This window comes from Opisthocomus hoazin, chromosome W (genome assembly GCF_030867145.1).
Source record: "Opisthocomus hoazin isolate bOpiHoa1 chromosome W, bOpiHoa1.hap1, whole genome shotgun sequence".
Classification (NCBI taxonomy): domain Eukaryota; kingdom Metazoa; phylum Chordata; class Aves; order Opisthocomiformes; family Opisthocomidae; genus Opisthocomus; species Opisthocomus hoazin.
The window spans coordinates 28,003,759-28,012,304 of record NC_134453.1 but is presented as its reverse complement, the minus strand read 5'-3'; positions in this window follow the sequence as shown (position 1 = coordinate 28,012,304).

The following is an 8,546-nucleotide window of genomic DNA, read 5'->3' as shown; positions in this document are numbered from 1 at the left end:
GGAATTGACCTCTTAACTGACCTTTGGCCTTTAGTGATCTGCTTGTTTGATGTTTCTTTTTGAAGTATGGCATGCTTTCTGTGAAACCTCCCAGATAAGGACTTAATTCTGCCCTCTTCGTATGAATAATAATGTTCCAGTTGCCTTAATGGGACAGGGGTCAGGTCCCAAATGAGGTGATCCAAAACTATGTCATCATTTATATGTTTTCATTAATAATGGCATCTATGAGAAATGAGGATAATCCTGTGAGAGAATTAGCTATTCAGTGAGACAAAATGAAAACAGACAATAAGCAGTCGTACATCTTAGCTTAACTTCAGCAGTGATACTTTTATTACTAGCTCTCAGTGAGCAACAGACATTATTACATAATGCTTAGAAAAACAGAATATTAAGTGCTTTTTGGCAACATGTTCTTATAAAAAATTTTCTTTCTGGCTTTTTGCTCTCTCCTTCCTTTCCTGACATACATTTCTTTTACTGATTTTCTTAGAGTTGATAGTGAAATAAGGAAATTAAACTATATAGAGAGTACTATCCTTTATATTACAATAAACATGTGTTTTAGATATCCCTGGATAACAATAAATAAGACACAGTTGACTGTGACACAGGTGACACAGTACAGTGTCACCCTGCAATACATAAAATTACAGTGCACCTACTGGAAATTCCTTTTACATACACAATAGATTTAGCAGATTTAGTATACAATATTTAAGACTAGGACAAATTTAAAATGTTACTGGTTAAGTCTGCAATTTTCAGTAGTATTGCTAGTTTCTAGGAAGAGCAACTTAAACCATAAAAGTTACTAGAAGCATTGTAGACTTTAGATTGCATTAGCCAACACTAAGAATATACGAAAGCGTTGGTGTGCTTTGTGGAGTAACACAGAGCAGCAGTCATTGGTGTTACCACCAATTTTACATTGACAAAATAATTTCTGCATGCTTCAGGGCTTTTTCCATAAAAATAGACAAGGAACAACCTAAGGCCTTGATGAGCCTGTCCATCTTGTCACATTAGCTCAGCCCTCTTAATTTGTGCTTTGGGTTTCAGTTTCAACCCTTTGACAATGCACCAGGTGGCTTGCAAAGCAGGGAAATGCAAGTATAGGGTAAGGACTGGATTTAACTTGAACCTTGTCCTCCCAGGCAGCGTGGAGTCAGCCAGCTGAAATCATGTGTCACGGTCAATTCAAGCCCTGTTTGGTTGTGGCTAACAAAATCAATCAGTCAGTAAATGTACTTTGCGTGTCGACAAAGTATGAGTGCCTTTGTAAAATAAGTAAAGGTATTAGAGTGGAAGCTGCTGTTCAAACATAAAGTATTGTTATTTTTAGCTGACTAGAGCTATCAAACAAAAACCCAGGGAAGTCAGTTGTAGCAAATGCAAGAAGTGAAATGAACCAACAAATTGTACAACTGTTTCATGTCCCAGATGGTAATAAATCTAGTATGAAAGTGCATGGATCCCAGCTGAAATAAGATTTTTAACATTCAAAATAACCCAGTCTTCACATTACTAAATCAGCACCATAAACTAATACTGTCTGAATCTTTAAAGTTTTGGAGTTTTAGGTAGAAGCTCAGTGAGGTATTGTTGAAACCACAATGGTGAAATTGGAATTAAATTCTTGTGAAAGAATATGTTTATTCATAGTAAATGATGTGTCAGTATGTCCCCAGTCTTCAGTTAAATTGGACAAAGAATATATATGACTCCCTTGCAAGCGCCAATCTAGCTTAGAACTGTTAATTATCATTATACCCTGTTGCACCAATGAAGAAACTGAGTCTCTAAGGGGTCAAATTTAATACATACCTGTTAACAAATAGTTGGCAGAGCTAAGACACAGCCTTAGGCTCCTGAATATTTCCACAGGACTATGGCATGTTTTTTTCCTGAGATACTTGGTTGGCTCTTACTTTTTTTGAGCATGCTAAAATGAGAAACTGTGGTTTTGTTTTTGTTTCTTTTCAAATCTGTTTATCACAGTGGGATTTGAGAAATACCTTGGTTTTGGCCAGCCAAATATGAAAAATATACTTTATTTTTTATTAACATCTGATACAATGAAAGCTAACACATTGCATTATTGAAGACAGTGGGAAGAGATAGTGTACTGTAATTTATATACTTGTGTGTGCTCTGTACACGTCAAAAAAGGCATAGGCTATGTTCTGTTAGCAAATATGAAGATCTGCAAGAAAGATCTGTAGATCCATAGTTGCTATTGAGGACCTGACATTTGCACTGTATGCACTGCAGGAGGATTATTTTGAATCAGTTCTAACCTCATTTTGTGGCCCAAACAACTGTTAGTGCTTGGACTATATGATCTGGTTTTGTTTTCTCCTAAAATAATCCAGTTCACACCTTCTAAGACCATTCCATGATATGAATCAAAGCATGTTGCTATTGGTCACTTTTAGTACAAAATTTCCTCTACTGATTACTCTGAACTTGAGTTTATCTTTGATACATTGCAAATCATTGGTTAAACTCAATTATCAATAAAAATTATGTTGTGAAATGTTCTGTTGATGGTAAAGATTAAATTATTATTATTATTATTATAAAATTCTATTATTCCATCAAAAGACCATTTCAAAAGCAAAGTGTTTTGCCTGAGATTAAGCAGAATGATTAGTAGTAATGACCAATCTAATCAGCAGGACTCAGAATTTCAGTGATCTGTTTCTACCTTTCTATGTATTGTCCCATTACAGTCTTAACATTTGCTCACTCAAGCCAGCCAACAAATCCTCTTGGACATTTTTATTCCTATGTTTTGAGGTCTTGTACCATGACAAAAACTGATTTTGTGCTTTGGACCTCTGTCAGTTTTCAGTCAGAAGTTGTACAACAAAAACATGGCATTCCTTTCTGCTCTGTGAAAATTCCCAGCAGAGAAACACGAACCTCTAGTATCTCCATTCAGCATCATGGGCTGTCTGGGCCTTAACACATACTGTGTGTCTGACTGCAGCTGAATAGACACCCTTGTTTCCTTTCAACACAGGGAGTCAGATCACCCACTCACTCTTGGGAGAAGGGGGAAGGGAAATGAAGTTATACCAGCAGAGGATGTGGCTCATGAACTTTCCCTCTGAATGTCTTATCAAGAATGTGAAAGTCTGTATGTACAATGGAGCAATTCTCACCAAAGAATAGGCAAGGTTGTTTAGGAAGGATGGGACATAGGATGGGATTGTGTCATTGTAAGAAATCTAATGGTATTGCATCGATAGCTGTTAGCGTTTCAGATCCAAACGGCTGTATCGTATGGCTTTACTGACTTTCCCACAGCTAGTGGCAACCACTTAAATGGGCTCAGAGGGACAGACAGGTTCATTTGAAAAGTTAATACATCACTGTGGCTAGTTACAAAAGAGCATGACATTGGAGCCAGAAACTTGCTACCCCCTTTCTCTCAGGTCCCTCTCTGTTTCCTCTTCCTGATTTCTTTTTTTTAAACATTTTCTCTGATCAGCTGTAAACTTCATTAGCTTGTGAATCAACTGAGCTACTGAAAGTCCCCTGGAGAAGCTCTGGCTGGAAGTATGTGTTGTCATGGGTGCTCTACTACCTCTGATCCCTGCTGGTCATGGTAGCAACAAAACGATGATCCCACATTGGTCCTATTTTGCGATAATAGCACCATTGGTGGGCGTCCCACTGGCTGAACTGTTTTCTGTCTTTATTCCCTACCAGACTGGTTGTTGAAGAAACCCGTTTCTTGGATCCTGTGATGCTCTTTATAGTGGATGTTCTTTACACAGGGTACAGGATTATCGCTAGTACATGTGCTAGCCTGTACAACAGACATGATCTCAGATTCCTTTTTCTTTTTTCATCGCTTTATTTTATTGACATGATTTCGTTAAACAAAGCAAGGGCAGATAGGTGAGAAACAAGACTAAAGAGAAATGTTAATTTCTAAATTAGAATCTGATATTATCTGCATGAAACACACATTTTGTATAAAGCATTGTTTTCATTTGACGTCTTTGTCCATAGCTATTTTTGTAATGAAACAATGGTTTATCAGCTGTTTAATACATCCTAGTGTGTTGTTAGAATAGCAAGTAAGATAAATATAAAGAAAACCACTCATTTGTATAAAGTTCAGTTAAGGAAACTCATTTATTTAAAGCAGTAAGCTAATGTAACTTTTTAAATACACATTTACTACTATAGCATCATGATTACCGCGATCAAGATACATAAAAACATTTTGTAAAAATAATTTAAAAGCACACAGCTAAAAGTTGCTTTTATAATAATGACTATAATAGAAACTGTTTAGCATTTGGACATTTTTTTGGCAGGAGGGCTTTCCATTGTTTATTGTGAGAAAGAAACAGGCTCTGAGAAAACATGCAATTTTTCAGCAAGGGAAAAAGCAGCATCAGGTTTGGAAAACAGAATGGCAGAAAGTCTTCTTTGCTTCTCTCTTTCCAGTCCACATAGGCTGAGATAATTTGAAGTCATTAGGTTCTCCTGGATAATCTCTGTTTCATATACCACGGAATATCTCAAAATATCTGTTTCATAGCATCCCTGGCATCCAGACATTCAGGCTGTGTGGTAGTCAGCATTTATTTTCTTGCTGTGCTTTTCATTCTAAAATTCCATTCTCTGTTGGATCTAGGGCCCACAGAACTCATTGGTAATCTGTGATTTACTTAAAAGAAAATAGGAACAGTCATTTAATATTTATTACTCATTGTTCTTCTTGAAATGTGATCAAATGCCTGTCGTCAGATCTGTAGAAAAATTAAGCCTATGAAGGCATTAGATAGCAGAGTGAACAAGCGTGTTTCAAAGGAGACATGATGTATCACTGGTGTTATATATTAGCTGAATTTCTTCTGTTTGGAAGGACTATATTCTTCACTCAGTGTCTGAGAGGATATGAATATTACTGTTGTACAAAAGAAATCCAGAAAATTATAATTCAAAATTAAGAAAAATCAAGAAAGAAAAATGAATTGAGTTTATATTTTAAAACTGTCTTTCTTTTCTGTATCAACACAAGGGATTGATACACTGTACATTGTTTTTATTTAGATTTATTTGGTATACAATGAAAGCTCTTCTGCCGTATATTATAAATGCATCCGTAGAAAGAATACAAACAGTAGTCTCTTCCTTCAGACCAGAAATTGCTAAAAGAAAGATGTAAATCGATTTCAGACATTATAGTATCCTATCCTTCATTTACAGATTCACTATATAATACATATCAGGTTTGCTTTTTCATGCAGTCACTCACTCCATCCCTTCTGCTTCCTTCTGAACTTCTACCCCAAGAGATTGCTACCTTCCTCCCCTCTTTTCATTGGTAGAGCACCTACTCCCCACATTTTTGCAGGTTCATTGCTCTCCTTCTCCCTTCTACTTTCATTAAGTCTAGCTCCCCTTTTACTCCTTAGTCCACCACTACTTTCCTTTGAGTCAGAGAAAAATGATTAAGGACAAGTCTTGTTTTCATTTGAATCAATGAATCCAAGTTTTGAGGGAAGCTTAGATCTTGGCCCTATTTGGTTCTTATACACCTATTCCAAACCATTCCTTATTTTATGTTCCTTCTGTGTGTAGTCTGTAATACTCCTTTGCACTTTGTTCTCTCATGTTGTCTTTTCCACATAGGCTTTCTATCCTGCTATTTTGTTGTTTTTCTTTACTTGACTCTATCTCCTTTTTCACCTTGAGCTTTTCTCTGTGTTCTGCTTATAAAATCATAGAATCATAGAATGCTTAGGGTTGCAAGGGACCTTTAGAGGTCATCTAGCCCAAACCCCCTGCCATGAGCAGGGACATCTTCAACTAGATCAGGTTGCTCAGAGCCCCATCCAACCTGGCCTTGAATGTTTCCAGGGATGAGGATTCTGCTACCTCTCTGAGCAAACCCATTCCAGTGTTTCACCACCCTCACGGTAAAAAATGTCTTTCTTATCTCTAGTCTAAATCTATCCTCCCTTAGTTTAAAGCCATTACTCCTTGTCCTATCACAACAGGCCTTGCTAAAAAGATTTTCCCCTTCTTTCCTATAGGCCCCCTTCAGGTACTGAAAGGATGCAGTAAGGTCTCCCCAGAGCCTTCTCTTCTCCTGGCTGAACAAGCCCAACTCTCTAAACCTTTCTTCATAGGAGAGATGCTCCAGCCCTCGGATCATCTTTGTGGCCCTCCTCTGGAACTGCTCCAACAGGTCCAGGTCCTTCTTGTGCTGAGGACTCCAGAGATGGACGCAGTACTCCAGGTGGGGGTCTCACCAGAGCAGAGTAGAGAGGCAGAATCACCTCCCTTGACCTACTGGCCATGCTTCTCTTGATGCAGCTCAGGACACGGTTGGCCCTCAGGGCTGCCAGCGCACATTGGTGCCTCATGTTGAGCTTTTCATCCACCAGTACCCCCAAGTACTCCTCAGCAGGGCTGCTCTCAATCCCTTCCTCCCCCAGCCTGTATTGATACCAGGGGTTGCCCCGACCCGGGTGCAGGACCTTGCACTTGGCCTTGTTGAAACTCATGAGGTTCATACAGGCCCACTTCTCAAGCTTTTCCAGGTCCCTCTGGATGGTATCCTGTCCTTCTGGCATGTCAACTGCACCACTCAGCTTGGTGTCATCTGCAAACTTGCTGAGGGTACACTCGATCTCCCAAAGCCATTGATGAAGATATTTAACTGTACTGGTCCGAATATGGAACCCTGAGGGACACCACTTGTCACCGGCGTCCATCCGGACATTGAGCTGTTGACCAATACCCTCTGGCTGCGACCTTCCAACCAACTTATCCACCGAACAATCCACCCATCAAATCTATATTTCTCCAATTTAGAGAGAAGGATGTTGTGGGGGACCGTGTCAAAGACTTTACAGAAGTCCAGGTAGATCACATCTGTAGCTCTTCCCTTGTCCACTGATGTAGTCACACCATCATAGAAAGCCACTAGGTTGTTCAGGCAGGACTTGCCCTTGGTGAAGCCATGCTGGCTGTCTCAAATCACCTCCCTGTCCTCCACACGCCTCATCATAGATTCTAGAAGGATCTGTTCCTCCTAGAAAGATAGATCAGTGAATATGCACTTACATAGCATCGTGCTGAGAAATAGTCAGGTATAAATCTCTACCTCCTCTAAATAAACAATAATAGACAGTATGGACGGTGGAACAGATTTCCATTTTCAACTGCAAGGATGACAGCTCTTCCCTTCCAAACAGGGATGTCTCTTCCGCCTACAGACTGCATGGAAAAAGGAAATTATTTTAACTTGTTAAACCAAAGGGAATGTCGGAGTGAGGAGTCAGATACCTTTCAAACCAAAAATGTTTAGGCCTTGGCTAAGAAAAAAAGGAGGGTAATTGTCATAGGCGATTCCCTTCTGAGGGGAACAGAGGGCCCGATATGCCGACCAGACCCATCCCACAGGGAAGTCTGCTGCCTCCCTGGGGCCCGGGTTAGGGATGTTGCTGGGAAACTCCCTGGTCTGGTGCAGCCCTCTGATTATTACCCCCTCTTGCTAATGCAGGTTGGCAGTGATGACATCGCGGAGAGAAGTCCCAAGGCCATCAAAAGGGACTTCAGGGCACTGGGGAGACTGGCTGAAGGATCAGGTGCGCAGGTGGTGTTTTCCTCAATCCCATCAGTGGCAGGGAAGAGCACTGAAAGGGGCAGGAAAACTCACCTGGTTAACAGAGGGCTCAGGGACTGGTGCCATCGGTCAAATTTTGGTTTCATTGATCATGGGGAGGTGTACACAGCACCAGGCCTGCTGGTGACAGATGGAGTCCAGCTATCTCAAAGGGGAAAAAGGATTCTTGCCCACGAGCTGGTGGGGCTCATTGAGAGGGCTTTAAACTAGGTTCGAAGGGGGAAGGGGACATCGCCCTGCTCACTAGGGATGAGCCCAGGCATGGCATGTCAGGGTCAGGGGTGAGATCGACAGCCCAGCTCAAGTGTGTCTACACCAATGCACGTAGCATGGGCAATAAACAGGAGGAGCTGGAAGCCATTATACAACAGGACGGCTACAACTTGGTCGCCATCACAGAAACGTGGTGGGACAGCTCGCATGACTGGCATGCTGTCATGGATGGCTACAGACTCTTTAGGAAAGACAGGCCAACAAGGAGAGGTGGTGGAGTTGCCCTGTATGTGAGGGAGCAACTGGAATGCATTGAGCTTTGCCTGGGGGCAGATGAGGAAGGAGTTAAGAGCATGTGGGTTAGAATCAAGGGACAGGCTCATATGGGTGATGTTATTGTGGGTGTGTACTACAGGCCACCTGACCAGCAAGAATTTGATGAGGCCTTCTACAGGCAGCTGCAAGCAACCTCACAATCACAGGCCCTGGTTCTCATGGGGGACTGCAACCACCCTGACATAAATATCTGAAGGGTGGGTGTCAGGAGGATGGGGCCAAGCTCTTTTCAGTGGTGCCCAGTGACAGGACAAGGGGCAATGGGCACAAACTTAAGCACAGGAAGTTCCGTCTGAACATGAGGAAGAACTTCTTCCCTCTGAGGGTGACG